The sequence below is a fragment of the Staurois parvus genome, unplaced genomic scaffold, assembly GCF_062004578.1.
Source record: "Staurois parvus isolate SC_StPar_1 unplaced genomic scaffold, SC_StPar_1.0 ptg000282l, whole genome shotgun sequence".
NCBI classification, from domain to species: domain Eukaryota; kingdom Metazoa; phylum Chordata; class Amphibia; order Anura; family Ranidae; genus Staurois; species Staurois parvus.
Window position 1 is genome coordinate 3,326,816 of NW_028318078.1, and position 20,903 is coordinate 3,347,718.

General features: G+C 41.8%; 1 protein-coding gene across 1 annotated transcript in view; it reads left to right on the forward strand.

Moving 5' to 3' along the window:
• The window catches only part of CACNA2D3 (calcium voltage-gated channel auxiliary subunit alpha2delta 3), a 1,248,789-nt gene that overhangs the window by 12,540 nt on the left and 1,215,346 nt on the right, over positions 1-20,903 (forward strand). The gene's annotated exons all lie outside the window — the stretch shown is intronic.

Below are 20,903 nucleotides of genomic sequence, written 5' to 3' on the forward strand. Positions count from 1 at the left end.
ATAAAACAGCAGCCCTACTTCTAACACATCATGTACAAGAGTACACACATCTAGAAACTCACATGCATACACTGTGCATTTCCTAGAACAGGTCTGTGGCCCATTTTTCACTAAATTACCCAGCATTGAAAAAACACAAATGGAAGAAATGAGTGATTTTCTGCAGCTGTCTAAATTACAGTAAGAAAGAAAGAAAACGAGAGATATTATTTGGTAAATTACAACTGATCATTAGGAGTACTTTGATCTGATGAGCAGTGCAGTGAATGCTTGACAGTTCTCCGCTGACTTTCTTAGCAGTAGATGTTTGGTGAAATGATGTCGGTTTTGACCTTTTTTCTCTGTGATCTGCAGTCTATAAACATAAAGGAAGTTCAGAAGCTTGGCTGTGTTTACACATTATGGCCACTCTCTACACCGTAAAACGAGGTTTGCAGCGTTGTGCGTTGAAGGACATTTAGACACAGACGGGTTTTTAGTATGTCAAATAATGTCGTTCCCCCCCCACTATAAATTATAAAGCTATTCCAAGCAGGCATTTTATGGAGGAAATTCAAGTGTCAATTTTTTAGAGCAGCCTTTTTACCCCAGAGGAACCTTTAAAATAGTTTTAAGGCCACAGGAAACCCCTGCTGAAATTAGTCCATAGGGGTTCATTAGGAAAATGTCCTTTACAGTGTTTGTCCGTTTCAGTATTAAGAATGCCCCCCCAGTGGTGGTTAGAATGCCACCCTTACAGTTAGCTAAAAATCATTGGTGTCATTCTACGAACTTTTCCAATTCATGATGGACCTGGAAATATGAAGGCACATTAGATGGGAGGTCAATCAGCCGCAGCTCAAGGAACCCCTAGTAACATCTGGGAAACCCTAGGGTTAAAGGGAACTCTGGTTGGGACTAGATGCTTTAGAGCATTAAATGAAAGCTGTCACAAGGGAAACATGGCTGTTGGCAACAGTGACTGTCCCACCAATGCAGAGGCTTCAATGTATTTCAAAGTATGCAGATAAGGAGTTCTGACATCATTCCAACCATCCCAATACTTGTTCCGGGTCATGTCAGTATACATGCCAGTGGATCAGCGTAACTGTCAGCCTTTATAGAAGGAGGTCAGTAACGGTAGCCTCACTACTACATGTTAGGTTTTCTTTAAGGAGGTTCTTTAAACAAACTTGTGCTTTGTCTCTGCCCATTAACATGAAGTCAGCTTTCCTTCCTTCAGCTGCCAGAAGCAAAGAAAATATCTGCTTACTTCTACGTTTAGAGGCTTGGTCATCTGCCCAACACAATCACATGGAGGCGAGGAGATTCTCCTAAGCTCTGTGTAATTTCTGACTAGAATGACTTGAAGCTTACACAAGGCTTTCTTTCCTTCTTCCCAGCAGCTGAACGGACTGGTGAGGGATTGAAGGAGTGGTATCTGTGCACTACTAGAGGGTATTAGCACAGATTTGCTTTAAAGGACCTGAAAATACATATTTCAACATGGTTTGATTCTGGTGAGCACATAATCTGATGTTTTTTTTTCCTCTTAGCCAAAGAGTGCTAATTGTTCTGTATTATAAAGCTGATTAAAAACTCAAAGGAGAGTCCTCTTTATAATGTTCAAGACAAGTAGGCAGAACTAGAATCCAATCTTTGCCACACCCTTAGAGATATTAAAAGTGGATGGTTCTAGGAAATAGTCAAATCTTAGTATTATGTGGACGCCCCCTTGAGCTTAGGTTCACACCAAAGCATTTTCTGCAGCGTTTGCAGAAACGCAGTACAGTCCATTTAACATGATTTCCTATGGGACATGTTCACATCTGCCGTGTTTTCACCCAGTGCATTTTTTGGAAAGGGTCAGGGACTTTTTTGAATGCAAAAAGTTGTGTTTTTGGTTCTATAGACTTCAATGGAAATGCTACAGAAAAGTATGTATTGCATTTTTGCTGAACTTTTGCTGTGTTTTTTCCACATTTTTAATGCGTTTTGATGTATTTTAAATCTGCCTAGCAACAAGAAAAATGTAAAAAATGACAAAAAAACGCAAAATGCATCAGACTCAGGTGTAAAAATGCAAAATGCAATACAGAAATGGCTCAAACGCAACCTGCACAGGTGTGAACCTAGCCTTAACCTCCCTGGTGGTATTCCCGAGTGTAGCTCGGGGTAAAGTTTCAGCACCACAAGCGGTAACGCTGAGCTACACTCAGGAATACCTTGCAGCGCTGCTCTGGGATCTCTTCTGTACTTACCTTGTCCTTCGCTCCTGCTATATCCTCCTGCAGTGTCCCCTGCTATGTCCTCCGGCCGCTGCCGGCATCTGTCTTCTTTGTTCCATTCCCTGTGACGTTGGGACGTACGGGGGACGGAACTGGCGGGAAATTTGAAAGTTGTAAAAGTGACATTCACTAAATTCACTAAAATCACATAGTAAAACATCACTGTATCAAACCATTTCACATACATTTTGTCCCAAGTGCTGTGTCCTGTGCCCTGCCTGCATTTTTACTGTTCTTTCTGCTTTGAAACTGAGAAACATCCATGGCGTCCAAAAAGTGTCCCTTTAGGTCAAAAGCTGTTTTAGACCAGCTAGAGAACAGCGATAGTAAATTAGAATCACTTGCAGTGATAATGATTCGTGGGGAAATTCGTCATCAGACACTGAAAACAATTTTGCAACTTTGATGTGCGAACTTGGCACTATATTTCAAATTTCAGTGTTTTTGGTTTGATTATATTATTTAATTTAATTTATTATTATTTTATTATTTTTTTATGATTATTTATTTAATTATGATTTATGATTTCGTGTTTAAAATTTTATCATACCTGGGATGTTTACTAGACTCTTGTTCGGACAGTTTTCAGTGAGTTATTCCTAAAAATTACAGGCCTACAATAAAAAAAGCATATTTCCATGCAAAAAAATGTACCGCTTTGAGCACAGAAATATGGACATAATCAGACTGCTAGGGAGGCTACGGCTGTAAAAGGCAGACCCTGGAACAGGTACATTCATGGAAAGGAGCTAACTGTCAGAGTGGAGGGCAGTGTATTTTCAACTTACTAAATAATAATATTATTGTCAATGAAAGTACTACTAATAATTATAGTAATAATTATGTTCAATGTATTTAGCATAAGCTGTCTTTATTATGACTTAGATGATAATTAGATAATATTTATGGCTATTTATGCGTCATTTTTTAAACACTTTCAGCAGCTCATTTAATCACTTACTGACTGTGCAGCTTCTTTATCTTTTAATCCTTGACTGTGTTCCTATTTAAGCTGGTGCCATGACTGCTACCCCATATTTCCTGTTTCAAAGTAGCCCCTTTCTCTTGCAACAGTTTATGGAACCACCCTTGCAAGCAGTCCCGGATCTAGGGGGGTGCTGGGGTGGGCTATGCCCTCCACCCCCAATATTTTAGTTGTGTGTCCCCCCCATACCCCTGAGCGTGCATCCACAGATCCATGAGACCTGATAGAGACATTTGATATAGGGATGCACTCTGAGAGGGGCAAATGATGTAAGAGACACTTTGATGGGGACAGTTGATGTAAAAGGGGCACTCTGATAAGGCAATTGATGTAAGGGGCACTCTGATGAGGCATTTGATGTAAGGGGCACTCTAGTGAGGACACCTGATGTAAGGAGGGACTCTTATAGGAGCCTTGATGTAGGGAGGAAATCTGAGAAGAACTCCTGATATAAGGAGAGAGTGTTAGGGACACCTGATATAAGGGGCCACAGGTCCTGTTTAACCACCCTAAACTAATGACAGCATTCCCAGTTCACTCCTGCACCACTGATACGGAAGTGTGCCAAATGAACAGGGAATATTGGTTCCATGCATCCCTGTCACAATACTGACATTATGCCCCCTCTCCCTTACTGCACCCCCAGATCAGATAGGCTAGATCTGACCAGGGGCGGACTGACCATTCGAGCACTCGGGCACTGCCCGAGGGCCCGGGGTCAGTAGGGGGTCCCATGAGATGCCCCTGATACCTTTCTTAGGTTTTTTTGGGTGTGGTTTGAGTGTTGGCGAGGACACAGGGGCCCCATGAGTTCGTATTGCCTGGGGGCCCCATGAGTTGTCAGTCCACCCCTGGATATGACCCTGCTTGCAAGCATGAACTAGCATTGTTTCCACCTGCAGTGTGTGTATGCATAGAAGCACACAGCCCTTAGCCTAGGATAGTAAGGCAATCCCCTGTTCCTCTCTCCTCCTTTCTTTAAGCCAATAGATTGGTTGGATACTGCACTGTCCACCAATAGTGCTTTCCTGTGAAGATAGGAAGTTCAGGAAAGCTGCACCGAGAGAGCAGGAGCCAGCAGCATTTCAAGTTGTAAATTGAAAATGCTGGAGTAACTTTAGCAAATAGTTTACTGGGGAATGTATATTATATTGCACTCAGTGTGCTGAGGTAAAACACACTGATGATTTAATACAACTTTAAGGGTTTGTACACTTTTTATAACAACTGTTTATTTTTATGGGACTAGATAATCCATACGTCCCCAATGTTTCTAAAAGGTAGAGTTGCCACGCAACATTTTTTAGCTTTTAGCCCGTATTCCTTAACACCCTAAAGTCCTGATTGGATTGACTGGCTCCTGAATTCAGTTTTCTATCCCACGTTACTGCATAAGTATACGCTATCAGCCATAATTTTATTACTACTGACAGGTTAAGTGAATAACATTGATGATCTTGTTACATTGGCATCTGAAAGTCAATGGGACATATTAGGCAGCAAATAAACAGGTTGTCCCTAAAGTTGATGTGTTGAAAGCAGAATAAATTGGTATCACAGTTTGTTGTGTATGGGGCTGCATAGTCTCAGACTTGTCAGGGTGCGCATGCTGACCTGTGTCCACAGCAAAAAGCACCTAGAATGGGCATGTGAGAATCAGGACTGCACCACAGAGCAATGGAAGAAGATGGCCTGATCGGATGAGTCACGTTTTCTTTTATATCATGTGGATTGCCGGGTGTGTGTGCAGCACCTACCTGGGGAAGAGATGGCACCAGGATGCAGTATGGGAAGAAGGCAGGACTTTGGAGGCAGTGTGATGCTTTGGGAAATGTTCTTTTGGAAAACCTTGGGTTCTGCCGTTCATGTGGATATTACTTTGACATGTACCACCTAACTAAACATTTTTGACGATTAAGTACACCCTTTTATAAAAACAGCAATCCCTGATGGCAGTGGCCTCTTTCAGCAGGATAATGCGCTCTTCCACACTGCAAAAATAGTTCAAGAATGGTTGAAGGAACACAAAAATGGGTTTGAGGTGATGACTTCACTCCAGATTTCCCAGATCTCAATCCAATCAAGCATCTGTGGCATGTGCTGGAAAAACAAGTCCAATTCATGAAGGCCCCACCTCACAATTTACGGGATTTAAAGGCTCTGCTACTGACAGCTTACCTTAAGCCAGGCGACTTGCAAATCGTATGCCAAGTTGTACCCTACTGTCCGCTATTAGATCGGTCATATCAGTGCTGTTCCGACTTGGTACTACTTTTGTTGCGATTTGCATAGACATCTGTGTCAGAAAATCTCAATGAAATCGGCAGGTCACCCGATTTTGAAATAGTGCAAGTTCACTGTAAGTCGCACCATTTCAGAATTGGCTTTGATGTAACCGGTGGGGTAAGAGGTCTAGTGGCATCCATGCTATGATGGGTCAGGGCTGTTTTGGTGGCAAAAGGGGGACCTACTCAATATTAGGTGAGTGTTCAAGTTATAGCTGATCGGTGTGTATAATTTTATGATTTTAATTGGTTGTCAAAGTTTGCTGGACACCCTTGCTACTGCTTCTCATGTGTTATGAAATACACGTGTTGCCTTCAAAATACAATAGGATTGTATACAGTATCACTGAAGGGTTTGCACTTAACCAGTAACATTAACTTAGCCTGCTAGTTAGACAGCAAAGAAGGTACGCCAAGCACTCCTCATGTCTTTATTTCTGTATTTTAAATGGATTCTCATCTCCATGAGCGCTGAAAGCATGTTCCAGACACAATTGCTGATGAAGTTAATGTGAGTGTATGTGAATTGCTTGTCACACACGCTGCAAGTGAATGACATAATCTTCTCTATGCAAATACATTTCTGCCTTATCTTTTTTTTCACGGGCCCCATATGGTAATTATTGCAGTCAAGCAAACAGAGTAATGTCCGGAAGGCTTGCTCTGATTTATCTTTAGTTTAAAAGAAAGCTCTTTCTTACTTGTTTACATCTAAATGATCTATGCATAAAGTGGTCTAATACATTATTATATAGCTGTAAATCTTAACAGGCTGGAGAGACCCACTATGTGATCTATATGTCCCCTGCTATGTTGGTATAACTTATGAGAACTGGATCTGTCATTTAGAATGCAGAGTTTAAAGCTTACCTCAAACTTGGCCTTTCCATAGCGGTCCATTCCTTCATGCACTTCAACAGGCATTATGTTTGTAGGCAGGTGAGGTCTACACAGGGGCGTCCCTAGGGTTGGTGTCACCCGGTGCGATAACACTTGGTGACACCCTCTCCAATGATCCCCGCAGAATGGATCGGATCTGCGGATTGAGCATAATGGATTGGACTCCAATCCATTATGCTCCCCAATCCGCAGATCCGATCCATCCTGCGGGGATCGTCAGCATGCAAACTATATGGGGTGACATCGGACATGCTCCACAAAAAGGTAAGTTGTAAAGAAAGCCGATGGTCCCTGCAGATGGATCAGATCCATCCTGCGGGTATCGTCGGCATGCTTTACAACTTACCTTTGTGCGCACCCCCCGCAACTGCCTTGGGACGCCACTGGGTTTACATTCTCCACTGCAGGCGGCCCGGGTCTGAATCTACAATGCAGCTGGAGGAGGAAGTCATAAGAAGCTGGGTTTCTCTAAGATTTCCTTGGTCCAGCGTTCTGGTTGGCTATGCTGAATCAAGGTGACCATATTTTTAAGTTCCTGCCCTCGGGCTTTGGCACGCATTTGTGAAGAGGCTAGTGTAGGGACAGCACAACCATCTGTCAGGGACAGCACTAGTGGCAGGGAGAGGTTCCGGAGAAGTTCTCTTAACTAGAGAAAAAAGCGTACCCAAGGGCTTACAGTGCATGGATCTCCATGCTTCTGCTTCATCCTTTTGGTGGATCTGTGCTTTCTGAACCTCTCCTGCTAAAATCTTGAATATTCCTTCTGCAGTCCTCAGATCGATCACCAGTCATTAGGGGGGCAGTTCTGGTATGAGGAAGCCCTGCCCTCTATCAAGAGAAGCACCTCCACACAGATAATAGTGTGGGTTGACTGACTTTATTGGCTCAATATGGTAGACCGCACATATTTATAAAACATAATTCACTTTATTATACACATTAAAACGTTTGAATTAAAATACAGTCATGAAATGTTCCAAAATGATCCAGAGAACAAACTGGATTAAAGGTAAATACTCTACTCAAAGTACCAGAAGTCTAAACTTAAACTTAAACTCCATGTTAACAACAACATGTACAGCAGAGTAATAAGTATAGATGTAGAATCTGTGGACTTCCAAAGGTGGGTCAATGCATTTTGCCAATTCTGACTTCTTCAGGATCAAATAAAATGATAGGGCATCAATTAGTGTGGTGGTTCATGGGGAGTCCAACAGAAGGCCTGGGGGCAGACATAGGGACACTATGACCAAACCCACACAGTGGGAAGCATTTTATGCTTATATTTTAATGCATACTCTTTAATGTATATAATAAAGTGAATTATGTTGCGTATATATGTCTGGTCTCCCATTTTGAGCCAATAAAGTCTGTTTATGCTGGGTTTCAGTCAGTCAACCCACACTATTTTCATTATTAATAATGACCATTCCTGTGCTCTCTGCTTGCCTTTTTTAGCACAGTTTCCACAATTCAGATCCTCTTTAAACCAAATCTAAGTACACAAGACTCTTGTTCAAGGTTATCATGCAGCATGTGATGTCCACAAGTATTGTGACCATGAATATAATTATCTTTTCTAAAAATATTTTTTTGCATGACAATGACTATGTGACTATATATACTGCTGTGAGATATATATTAATATCCACATTGCTAAACAATTGTTTGCTCTACCATCTGATATGCTCCAGGTGTTTGCTTTGTCTTATGTAGGTGTAGAGATGAATTAGTCTACAACAGTTCTTCACTGCTGCGAAAAAAAATAATAATTATATATATATATATATATATATATATGTTCTTGTAGTGCATGATGCTTTTGATGCTTCTAGTAGTTCATATAACAAAACAGCATGCAGAACTCTTAGCAAATAGATAGGAAGGTATATTATATTTACTTGTTTTAATGTTTTTCTTTTTTTACATTTCTTCAATTGCTTCCTGGTGGCTGGCCTAAGCTTAAATGACATCACTCATCCCAACTCCAAAGAGACATCCCACAACTGGATTCATGACTTAGTTGTAGGTGACCCTAAACAAAATAACCAACCCATAATGCCAGCATTTATGGCTTTGCCAACTGGTTGGAAAATCTCTGTGTTTGATAATGATCGCTTCTGATTTTCAGAGGTTCTCATTATTACACTGTAATGAATTTTTACATGGTCCAATCGACAGGAGTTATGCTTGAATCTGCTGCGTGTTCAGAAAGATCAGGCTGTCTATGGCTACTCCATGCTGATATTAGTCTATTATAAACTCTTCATAAAAACATCCAAAGCTAAAAACTAAACAGTGAATGCTGCATATATACTTTGTAACTGTTTTTATGAATAGAGCATGCTGAACAATTGTCATTCATATTAAAATATAAAAGCAAATGCATTATATATATATAAAATGTAGTCCCTATTTATAATATTTTAGGTGGTACAACAAGCTATCTATCTATCTATCTATCTATCTATCTATCTATCTATCTATCTATACAGTCAGGTCCATAAATATTGGGACATCAGTTTGCATATGTGCCTCCCACTTGTTAAGGGACCAAAAGTAATGGGACAATTGGCTTCTTAGCTGTTCCATGGCCAGGTGTGTGTTATTCCCTCATTATCCCAATTACAATGAGCAGATAAAAGGTCCAGAGTTCATTTCAAGTTGTGCTATTTGCATTTGGAATCTGTTGCTGTCAACTCTCAAGATGAGATCCAAAGAGCTGTCCCTATCAGTGAAGCAAGCCATCATTAGGCTTAAAAAACAAAACAAACCCATCAGAGAGATAGCAAAAACATTAGGCGTGGCCAAAACAACTGTTTGGAACATTCTTAAAAAGAAGGAACGCACCGGTGAGCTCAGCAACACCAAAAGACCTGGAAGACCACAGAAAACAACTGTGGTGGATGACCGAAGAATTGTTTCCCTGGTGAAGAAAACACCCTTCACAACAGCTGGCCAGATCAAGAACACTCTCCAGGAGGTAGGTGTATGTGTGTAAACAATCAAGAGAAGACTTCACCAGAGTGAATACAGAGGGTTCACCACAAGATGTAAACCATTGGTGAGCCTCAAAAACAGGAAGGCCAGATTAGAGTTTGCCAAACGACATCTAAAAAAGCCTTCACAGTTCTGGAACAACATCCTATGGACAGATGAGACCAAGATCAACTTGTACCAGAGTGATGGGAAGAGTAGAGTATGGAGAAGGAAAGGAACTGCTCATGATCCTAAGCATACCACCTCATCAGTGAAGCATGGTGGTGGTAGTGTCATGGCGTGGGCATGTATGGCTGCCAATGGAACTGGTTCTCTTGTATTTATTGATGATGTGACTGCTGACAAAAGCAGCAGGATGAATTCTGAAGTGTTTTGGGCAATATTATCTGCTCATATTCAGCCAAATGCTTCAGAACTCATTGGACGCCGCTTCACAGTACAGATGGACAATGACCCAAAGCATACTGCAAAAGCAACCAAAGAGTTTTTTAAGAGAAAGAAGTGGAATGTTATGCAATGGCCAAGTCAATCACCTGACCTGAATCCGATTGAGCATGCATTTTACTTGCTGAAGACAAAACTGAAGGGAAAAATGCCCCAAGAACAAGCAGGAACTGAAGACAGTTGCAGTAGAGGCCTGGCAGAGCATCACCAGGGATGAAACCCAGCGTCTGGTGATGTCTATGCGTTCCAGACTTCAGGCTGTAATTGACTGCAAAGGATTTGCAACCAAGTATTAAAAAGTGAACGTTTGATTTATGATTATTATTCTGTCCCATTACTTTTGGTCCCTTAACAAGTGGGAGGCACATATGCAAACTGTTGTAATTCCTACACCGTTCACCTGATTTGGATGTAAATACCCTCACATTAAAGCTGACAGTCTGCAATTAAAGCACATCTTGTTTGTTTCATTTCAAATCCATTGTGGTGGTGTATAGAGCCAAAAATGTTAGAATTGTGTCGATGTCCCTATATTATGGACCTGACTGTATATTATACTCTACACATATGTATGTGTTATATACAGTATACATGCGTAGATGACGTATGGTAGACATGGATGCTTGTATATGTACATTTAAATTTACCTACACACATTTATGTCTAAAATACCTTTTTTTCCAAATGGAGAAATATCCGCATGAGATCCTGTTTTCTTTCAAATTCCGCTGCCCACTTCCACTATACAGGACATGAATTCATGCTTTGCAGGAGCATACTGCGCTGTTGATTTTCCTCCACGCTCACTGGAAAAGTGAACGTCTGCTTTTAAATCAATTAGCTCTTTCAGAGTTTTTACACTTGATTTGGGATTTATTATTAAGAGGAGAATGAAAATTGAAACCATATTATGCACCATCTGCAATGCTGATAATATGTACATTAGAATGCTGATATAATTGGCATGCACAGAATCTAGATCTGATTAAATTATTGCCAAAAACAAAATTATACAGATACGTGCTTGAATAAAATACAAATCTGGGGTTATTCCGAGTTGTGTGCTGAATAGCTCTGTGGTCGAGCAAACAGTGACAAAATAACGTTATTTGCAATACTTTGAACATAAAAACATTTTATTTTACCCTAATATTGCATCAGTATTCCCACTGAGATGTTAAAGAAGCCAAAATTTGAAAATGTGCTTTTTGAGTCCTCCATAATATAGACAAATAAAACTTGCTTGTTGACATATAGTAATGGGTATAGTGATACATGGGTGATGCATAGGGGCATATTTACCACAATGCAAGGTTTATTGTAGGAATTAAATCATAAAAACATACTCACAGACGAAGTATGTATCTAAAAAGCATAGAAAAATGACAATGGCCACAACGGCGGGCAAGGTGTTCTCACAGTCAGTGCGGTCAATGGCTGATGTAGAGGCATCAACAGCGAGGCTCTTACTTTACTTTCCATTCATCGTGCATCAGCATCAGAGGTTGGTCATCAGCTCTGAGGAAAGGGATTCGTCCCCGAAACACGTCAGCCATTTGACCGCACTGACTGTGAGAACACCTTGCCCGCCGTTGTGGCCATTGTAATTTTTCTATGCTTTTTAGATACATGCTTTGTCTGTGAGTATGTTTTTATGATTTAATTCCTACAATAAACCTTGGATAATGCACTAGGTGTGTGCGCCACCTGTTTTCTCTCTATCCAGTGGCTGATTTCCCCGTCTGAGAAGGGCTGCACTCCTGGAACATTTCCTTTTGGTTGTCGCTGTCCTGGTACCCTTGGCTTCCCTTTTGGCTGTGCATATCCTGAGGCGCTGGAGAGTACATACGCATATTTACCACAAGGCAAACAAGGCATTTGCCTAGGGCAGCATTTTTCAGGGAGGCAGCACCTCCCCACAGAGAAAGGGTTGGAAGAAGGGACACGCATGCCATGGGAACCAGGTGAGATCCGAGACAGGCTGCATGCTGCTTGATGGTGTATGCAGAGCCTGACTCTTGTTCCCAGGGATGTTTAGAGCTGTGAAGGTGAGTGTCTTTCTCTCTGTTGCCCGGGGGCTGGTAGTGGAAGGGTCTCTCGAGGGTGGGGGGCAGAGGGTGTTGTTGGTCAATGTCTGGCTCTCACCGTAGGAGGGGGAGGGGGGGGGGTTGGTCGGTGTCCGTGAGGGGAGACAATTTTTGTGTTGCCTAGGGCAGTTCAAAACCTAAATATACCACTGGTGATGCAGGAATTATTCAGAACACCAGTAGAGACAGAAGAGGTTACCAGACAACTTAAATAGACTTGGGTCCTTTTTCAACCAGGCTAACTTTACAACCATGCAACTTTGTAAGATTAAAAAATTCCTAAGGCTCGGTTCACGATGATGAAGCCCTATTGTCATGTGATTTGCAGTGCATCTATGCAGTGGGACTTGCTTGTGACTTTCCAGCAACATTAGAGTTTATAGGACTCTAAGCTGCATCAAAGTCACATCAAAGTAGTGCAGGAACCTTTTCTGAAGACACTGCGACTTGATTTGCATAGATTGGAATGGGTGCCGTTGAGATAAATGATTTTTGATTTGTTGTGCATCTTTATGTGTCACAAGTCACATGACAAGCCCCAGTATTGTGAACCGAGCCTAACTCATACACAATTTTTCTTCAGTACAAGCCCATAAACAAGAGAGAGTCAATAATAGGAGAATTTTCTCAAGGAACTGTTTACACCTAAAGGATTTATACATGTTTTAAACTGCACAAACACCTAAATTGTATGGAATTACAGAGTTGGTACATTTTAAAGTGTCCTGCATGCTGTTGGTTATATATGGTGCATGTTCTACCATCTTTTGAGATCAGGACCCAGTAAATTCTTCCAAACCCGTACATATCAAGCAGTAAAGAATAAAAATTTAAAATTATGACAATTCAAAACATGTATTGAAATTCTGCAATGCTCTAGAATGGGTTTGGGTGTCACTGTGGGGGCATGGGGAGTGGGTTATGGGACTCTACACTGTAGGAGATAAGGTTTCTGCAGGGGGATGGAGAGCACTGTGGAAGGTTGGGGACACTATGGAGGGTTGGGGTCTGTGCAGCAGGCTGGGGTGGGGGGGAAGGAGGGGGATTGTGGGAGGCTGGACAGCACTGTAGGAGGTTTGGGTTCACCATGAAGGCTGAGGACTCTGATGGGGGCTGTAGTTCCTGTAAGATGAGTAACAAAGCTGGAAAACAACCATTTTTGTGCAGTTTTTCAAAAAAGTATACTAGTAAATATCCATCTAAAAGGATGCTAGGGATGCCTAATTTTTTAAAAAAATCATCAGGAGCTGTTATTTCTAAGCTGGCATCTAAACTTCCTCCCTTGGGAGCTTTAGTGTTATAATGCAGCAGTGACGTTTGTGCATAGTTGGAGCCTTTTATTATGACACCAAGATAATGCTTTAATGAATAATGGCTGCAAGACTCAATTTCTTTGTCACAATGTAATGTAAATACAATAGTAGAAAATCATAACTTGAACAGTTAAGATCCTCCTTGAAAATCTGGACATATCTGTATTTAATTTTTCTACGTTTTCCCATAAAATCAGTACTGTTGATATTTACCCCACATTCTTTTCTTGCAATACAGAAGAAATGAATAGTTATCCAAGTTTCTAAAAATAAGTTTTCATGAGTTTGCATTTAGCTTCAACTTGTGAGAAACCTCATTGTTTAATGATTGAAGAACACGTTGTGTCCTACCAGAGCTCGCTATTTATCTTTTCTGATCTGTAATAAACTTTCTAGTGCAATATTTTAGGAGTATGACATTTTAAACAGGGGTCAGCAACCCGTTGATCGCGATCTGTCATTTACCAGCCCCGGAAAAATATCTTATTTACCAGCCCTTTCCTTTTCTGAATGACTACAGTCAGTGATTGGTCCTGATCACTCACTGTGCTCATTCATAATTGAAGCATAGTAAACTGTGGTTACTATACTTCAGTTTGTGAATGTACAGAAGGCCGCTCAGCACAGGGCATTTCCCATTCATTCACTGTCCAGTGCAGCTGACATAAATAATAATAATAATTTTGTAAACACAATTAAAAAAGTGAAAAACAATACAAATAAAAAACTGCTGACACCGTCCACTGCCCTACTGACACCAACCACTGCCCTACTGACACTGTCCACTGCTCTACTGACACCATCCATACACCATGCACTGACCTACTGACACCATCCACACTCCATCCACTGCCCTACTGACACTATCCACTGCTCTATTGACACCATCCATACACCATGCACTGACCTACTGACACCATCCACACTCCATCCACTGCCCTACTGACACTATCCACTGCTCTACTGACACCATCCACTGCCCTACTGACACTGTCCTCTGCTCTACTGATACCGTCCACTGCCATACTAACACTGTCCACACACCATCTACTGCCCTACTGACACCATCCACTGTCCTACTGACATAGTCCACACACCATCCACTGCCCAACTGACACCATCCAGTGCCCTACTGACATTGTCCACACACCATCCACTGCCCTACTTACACTGTCCACTGCCCTACAAACACTGTCCACACGCCATCCACTACCCTACGGACATCGTCCACACGCAGTCAACTGCCCTACTGACACTGCCTTACTGACATCGTCCTCTGCCCTACAAACACTGCCCACATGCCATCCACTGCCCTACTGACACTGTTCACTGCTCCACTGACTGACACTGTCCACTCTTAAGGTATGCTAACTTTATATTTTGACAGTGACGTTTGTTTTGTTATATTTTTCTAAGTTTTCCTTATTATTTTGTTAGGCCTTACTACTCAATTTCTTTTTTTTAAAAAAGGGGTCAAACCCCAGTGATCTTTGATCTTTTTCTTGTTGTTCAAGGACAATCTCCACCTTTTAAAGGTTGCCTACCTCTACCTTAAAACATATCTGTGGGTTGATACTATTTTTCCCTTGATATAATTTATGAAGGAAAGTATAGGTGCTTCTCCATGCAATATCATACTGGGGCGCCTAGCACCCACCATAAAGAATGTATGGCACACTGCGGTGAGAAGTGGATGTGGCTTGAGGCTCATGGGTATTTCTAAATATGCATGTTAGAACTGGTGGTTTATGCTTGTTGAGCATACTAAAATAAGATCAGTATGGAAAAACATGGCACTCCAGGTCATGAACATAAGAACATAACGTTCACCACTCTTTTTTTCCTGTTGCAGGAAAGTGTAATTCTAATTTTTCTGGTGAATGTTGGCAAGTATGAAATGTTACTATGCAATAGTTCATATTTGCTAAAAAATGAAAAAAGAAAAAGTTATTTCCTTAATTCTGGACATAACAAAATAGAGGAAAAAAGATATACAAAAATGTTATACATAACATTTTAATGTGGTCCTGACAGCGGATACTTCCAAACCTGAGAAAAAAAATAGTTGATGAGCCATTGGCTGACTAATCCGGACAGATAACATCCCTCTATTTAGCACGTTGTCTGCTTGTGCAACTGTTCCTTCTCAGTCTTTCTGCCCTTTGGCTTTATAAATTCAGAAATGGTAAACTGGTATGCCATTTCCCTTTCAATTATGAATAGAATTCCCATAGAGCAAGTCGAGTTTTGTTTTATCTAACTGTATTAAGTAGATGAGCCACGAAGGGAGACACAATCATGAAATGTAGTGGATGAAGGATTCATTGATTATCTTTTTCCCAGACAATACTACACATTACATATTACACACATTCTCTTCCCAGGGGAGTCTTTTTAGAAGAGTTTAGCCAAATCCTAAATGTGACATCATCCCCTGGGAAATGACACTGTCATGTGACATCTATGTTATGTCAGAGGACTCTGAAATTTACATCCTGTGTAAATGGTAGCAAGTTATTGAGGGCATACCACATATCATGGTTTTGTATTAAGGTTGATGCGGTTATAGCATGCATAAGGCCACAAGATTACACAAATCTCTAATATGCTGGCCTTTGCTTTATCTTCTCTTGCCAGTTTTATATTTAATGTCTGAAAGCTTTTGGAAATGGAACAGCTGAATGAAAAAAAAGTGTATTATGCATTTAGACCATTCTTCCAGGTCCAGTGTTAGAATATCCTCTACTCCCAGCAGGCTTCCCTGGCCATGGTTCTGGCTTTTTATATACTTCAGTTATTCAAGGATGAGCACGTGGCTGCAACATTTTTATTCATAGCATTGATAGAATTGACTAAACAGTTTCAGAGGTAAGCACAGTGATAATGACTGACTGAACAGAGTCACAGAGATATTCATAGTGGTACTAACTGACTGACCAGAGCCACAAAGGTATGCACAGTTGTACCAACTGGTACATAGATTTATGCATAGTAGTGGAGTGTCCCTGATGGCAATTGTTGGTCCACAATAATGTCACAATATATTTCTGATTAATATGGCATTATGGGAAATAAAGCTGAACTGGACAGTTATAATGCTTCCACAAACGTATCCCCCAACAGGGTAGTTATATGATTGTTTTCACTTTGGAAAATTTTAGGTAACTGTATTCATTAAAAAATTCTATGGGCCGGTACATTAAATAAAGAGATACTGAAATTATATTAAAAGTATATCTCTAGCCATTGCATGTCATGATTGGGAATATGTAAAATCCTGTCAGTTTTCTTTTTTGTTTGTATGTGTAGCGCCAAATGGGCATTTTAAATGCTGCCCAGCAGTGCTACAAATAAAACTGCACAAGGATGTTTTTTCTTTACTTTTCTTCTCCCCCTGCTTGATGGACAATGCAGGAGGGAGGATAGCTGTCACTGGCTGCTACTGTTTCTAAAGAAGACCCACCCTTAGCAACCTTGGGGCAGAGAGACTACTGATTGGTTGGGCAGGAAAAGAGGGCTGATTGGCCAGTGGGTTTTTAGCCCCACACACCACCAAGAAGAGTGTGGGGATCCAAGTGGGCTGCCCAGGAAAAAGTGTGGGGAAGTGTCCCATTGAGGTCCAAGCCTATCCACTGTAGGGAACTGTGCATCTGGGGGTGAATGAGCCAGGAGTCCCAGGGCTGCATGTTCTGCCAGAGACTATATGCTGCCCAGTCTGTAAACAGATGGTACACATAAGGAACAAACCCCTTTAGAGCAGGTGTAAACAACTTCAAGTGACCTGTGCTCCATTATATTTGAAATATATATGCTGCCTAAGATATGCCTGCTGTTTTCTTTATTACCAGACAAGCTTCTGTTGTGCCCCATTCTAATGCAGTTTGTTACCATATCCTAGCTTCCTTTGACTTCATGGTTTCCATAGCCATTGCATACAGCAAGAGTCTCCAAACTTTCTTAACAAAGGACCAGTTTACTGTCCTTCAGATTTTTGGGGGGCCTGAGTAGTCAGTGGGAAGAGAAAAAGTCTCAGCATCATTGGGTATGTCTCAGGCTTGGTGGTCAGTATGAGTAAAAAAATTGCATAGAGCCTGTAGTCTGTAGAAGGAGGAATAGTGCTCCATCATTGGTATTAGCAGGTGGAATAGTGTCCCTTCATTGGTATTAATTGGAGGAATTGCCTGCCCCATCATTGATATCAGTGGGGGGGAATAGTGCCCAATTGTTTATATCAGTGGGAGGAATTATACCCCATTGTTAGTGTCAGTAGAAGGAATAGTGCCCCATTATTGGTATCAGTGGAAGGAAAAATGTCCCATTTTTGGTGTCAGTGAGATGAATGGTTCCCCAATGTTGGTGTCAGTGGAAGTAATGGTGCCTCCTTACTGATGTCAATGCCTCATATCAATGGGAGAAACAGTGCCCCAAGTACCGGATAATGGCAAGCGAAGGGCCGCATTTGACCTAACGGCCAGATCAGTGAGATTGCCTCTGTGATCAATAATGGCACGTTTACTAGATGAGAGATGAGCGATGGTGGTGCTCAGCCATGAGATCATTACCAGGCAGGTCCAAGTAATAAAGTCTAGCTGAATCAGAGAGGGGAACAGTAAAGTTGTTTTTCGTGACTAATATTGTGATATCTGCTCTAAGGCAGGGCGCTTACTGTTAGAAGCTTAATATTAAGTAAAATCTCCTTTAGGAGGTCATCTGAGCCCTGCCTACATTGGCCGACAGGCATGAGCTTTAACTGGCGCCATTTTCTTTGGCTTTAACTGCGGGCTATTTAAGGGGAAGAATGTATGGCCTCAGCAGGAGGCAGGTCCCTTTGAGAAAGTGCGGGTGCACAAAACACATCAGAGAGGAGACTACATGCTGACGTCATGCTGCCGAGTCCATGTTTTTGGTCCAGCTGCCATCTTTGTAATTGCGGCCGCAGTTTCTTTATTCCATGTGGAGTGTATTTGTTTGTAACAAATTTTTATAAATACTGTACTATATACCTCCATCTTGGGCTCTGTGTGGTGAGTTCTCCTTTTTTAGGACACATTACTAAAGGGCACATATCAGCCATGAGAGGAGGAGATATACTGTACATACCTTGGAGGATTTTTTACTAAAAGCCTTTTTTACTTAAGTCCTGGTGAGTGCAGAGTGGTGAAGGATTTCACGGATGTCTTGACTCCGCATTGGGATGTCACTTCACTATATTCAGGACTCTGGTTCATACTAATTGTGGGTACAGCCCTTTATGCTACTGAGCACCTTTGTTTGTACACTGAATATCATTGAATCATGGAGTTCTTTTTATTTACTTGGACTTTTGGTGAGTCACTATTACCTATGATTACATGTTTCATAATATAACATTTTTTGTATAATTATCATTTTGATATGTAGCAACATCCATGGGCTACTGTATCACATTTCAGCTATATGGGTTGATTGTTTTTTGATTTTCAGGTATATACACTTATTATTATCACATACAGTGCAGCACTTTTTTATGTTTTATTGTGATATGGAGTGAGTTCACCATTTGTGCTAACTTACAATGTACTTTTGAACTTGCTAGAAAATTTGATTATTCCAGCAAGAATCCATTGCCTAACACAGCCTTCCTGCTCCCTTCACATCAAAACCCTTTTCTCTTCTGGGAGTATCTACTTCCTTAGTTTGCTGGCCAAACTCCTCCACCCCTCCCTTCAACTCCCTATTTAACCTTTTATGTAGCTGTGGGGTGAGGAGTAAAGGGGAATATTATAGACTATCACCTGACTGATAGCTCTGAGTCTGCTGGGACTGCTGACATCACACATCCATGATGGCAGTGTCTGGCAACATTTTAATGGCTTTTGGATGTCTACACAGGAGAGGTGTATACGAGTTAATGAAATGCATCAAATCTGTTAAATTCACATATAATCTTTTGGGAAGATTTTTGTAAAAAATAATGGTCTGGTACGTCAAAAAGAAAGTTTCTCAAATAGTCTATGACCTTGCACCAGTCATTGCATACCACAGTCACACACCCTTGTTTTCTCCCGTGACTATACAAAAACAAAAAGAAAGAAAGAAAGAAAGGAAGGAAGGAAGGAAGGAAAGAAAGATTGGTCAATTGTTTACTTTACTTCTAGAAGGTTAGAATTGCGCTAATTTCAATTGCACGGTCATGCAAAACTGTACCCAAATGAAATTTATATAATTTTTCTCACACAAATAGAGCTTTCTTTTGGTGGTATTTGATCACCACTGGATCACCACTAAGATGCTATTGTTAATGACTGACCGGCAGTAGCCTCTAGCGCTCCACAGACCGGGATTCCCCAAGGTGCGGAATCTAAGCCCCGACCTGCTTGTTCACCAGAGCCGCTGATGGTAGGGATGGACTTGGAGCAGGCCGAAACCAGGTCGCGGCCCCTGGGTGCAACCGGCAGTGGTTAGAAGCACTTGCCGATGGTACGTAGCAGGTGAGAGCCTGATGTGAGGAGGCGGAGTGAACGAAGTCAGACAGGCCAGGTCGGTAACGGTGGAGGCAGGACGGTTCAAGCGGCAGGCAGAAGGATAAACGGGTCACAGGCCGGGTTCGGTAACAGGAGATCAAACGTACAGGATTAGACAGCAGAATGGTCAGACAAGCCAGGGATCAGAGCAGGAGGCAGTCAACGAATCAGGGTCAGGCAGGGTCGGCAACAAGGCAATCTCTCAGGAACACAGGATACAGGAAAAGACCATACGGCAATTTGAGCACAGTCAAAGCCTGTTTAAATAGGGCGCCCTGCGCTCTCATTGGTGCCAGGTGCACGTCCGCGATCGCGAGTGCGCATGCGCGACCGCCGTTGCCGTCGCGGGCGTCCAGGTCCTAGTGCCCGCACACTAGTGCGCCCCGGAATACCGCGCATGCGCAGACCCACGTGCCACGGTAAAGCCTGGGGTCCCTGACAGCTATACTAATAAAGGTGGTGATAAACTGACATCAGTAGTGGCACTAATACAGGGATCAACTATAATACTGTACACTGTCGCTGTATTAATGACACTGGCTAGAAAGGGGTTAACAGCTAGGTTAGTTGTGCAATTAACAAGTGTAAGGTGTGTAATAAGTGCTGCTTTTACTAAAAGATCTGGCTGCTTTCTCCCTGCTTTGCAGGAAGAGTAAACAGCCAGATTTCTGATTTGTGGACTCTGTGCTGTGATTGGCTACTACTGATCAGCAAATGTCAGCCATAAATCATTGGCTGGGACCAACTGACAAAATCACACTGTAGCTGGGAAAGAGCTGAGTCATATGACAGCTGTATATTGATTATGAAAAAGGTACTTAGATTTTTTTTTCAAAATAAATACAGTGCCATCATCCATATACATATAGTAAATAGAAGGGAAAATGTAAATTAAGTGTTTAGTATCACTTTAACCCCTTCCCGCCGGTGCCTCCCGGCCCTTTAAGAGTTTCAGATGCCGGGAGGAGAGGTGGGTGGGGCGTGGTTTAGGGATCATGTGACCGCCGATCGAAAGAGCAGACCGGGACCTTTCCGGGAGTACCCACGCGTGTGCTGGGAGCGCTCTCAGCCAGGGGCGGACTGACACTGGCACTGCCCGAGGGCCCGGGGTCAGTAGGG